The sequence below is a fragment of the Arachis duranensis genome, chromosome 3, assembly GCF_000817695.3.
Source record: "Arachis duranensis cultivar V14167 chromosome 3, aradu.V14167.gnm2.J7QH, whole genome shotgun sequence".
Classification (NCBI taxonomy): Eukaryota; Viridiplantae; Streptophyta; class Magnoliopsida; order Fabales; family Fabaceae; genus Arachis; species Arachis duranensis.
In genome coordinates, this window is record NC_029774.3 from 56,171,806 (window position 1) to 56,173,210 (window position 1,405).

The following is a 1,405-nucleotide window of genomic DNA, read 5'->3' on the forward strand; positions in this document are numbered from 1 at the left end:
TGACTAAATCTACCATTTAACTAAAGTTGCTTAATCTACCAATCTCCGTGGGATCGACCTCACTCTTTGTGAGTTTTATTACTTGATACGACCCGGTATACTTGCCGGTAATTACGTGAAATCTCATTTTTACGTATCAAGTTTTTGGCGCCGTTGCCGGGGATTGGAAAGATTGACAATGATTAAGTGAAAGGTGGTTTAGATTAAGCATTATTTTTTGTGTTTTTGTTAAGCCCACTAACTGTTTGATATTTTGTTTCACTAACCCCAATTCCACTCTAGTTCTAGAGTGTCTCACTTGTGATTTTGGTTTTGCTTGTGTATGTCAGGAGCTAGTAGACATAATATTGAGGACGAGAGAACCCTCCGAAGGATAAGAAGAGCAGAAAGAGAAAAGCTAATAGTTGGTGAAGAGGAGTCAGAGGGAGAAGATCAAGTCATGGAGGATGAGATGCAAAATCCTCCTGGAGGGGTCAACAATAATGGTGGACAAGCTAGAAGGGTGTTATCCTCGTATACTATCCCTGATCCAAGACATTGTGGGAGCAGTATTGCTACACCAAATGTTCATGCCCATAACTTTGAGTTGAAACCTCAGCTCATCACTTTGGTACAGAACAATTGCTCCTATGGAGGGGGACCTCTTGAAGACCCAAATCAACATCTATCTATTTTTCTGAGGATATGCAATACAGTGAAGACAAATGGAGTGCATCCAGATGTCTACAAGCTGCTACTATTTCCATTTTCTTTGAGGGACAAGGCCACTCAATGGCTAGAGTCATTCCCCAAGGAAAGCCTCAACAATTGGAATGATGTGATGGGCAGATTTCTAGCAAAGTTCTACCCACCTCAAAGAATCATCAAGTTGAAGACAGAGGTTCAAACTTTCAGGCAAATGGAAGGGGAGTCATTGTATGAAGCCTGGGAAAGGTATAAGGCATTAATGAAAAGGTGTCCACCTGACATGTTTAGTGATTGGGTCAAACTCCAAAACTTTTATGAAGGCTTAAGCTTAGAAGCAAGGAAGGGACTAGACTACTCATCAGGAGGATCACTCAACATGATGAAAACTGCCGAGGAGGCTCAAGACCTCATTGAGATTGTGGCAAACAATCAGTATTATTACTCATCAGAAAGGCAGCATAATCTGACCCCAAAGAAAGGTGTAATGGAGCTTGAAGGTGTTGATGCTATCTTGGCACAAAATAAGTTAATGCACCAATAAATCCAACAACAAATGGAGATGATAACAAAGAGAATGGATGGTTTACAACTTGCAGCAGTGAACACAACAAATCAACCATTACTTGAATGGAACCAAGGTGAAGGGACCACTGTTGAACAACCACAAGAACAAGTTCAGTACATGCAGAATACTTCAAATTCTCAGGATGAATTTCAT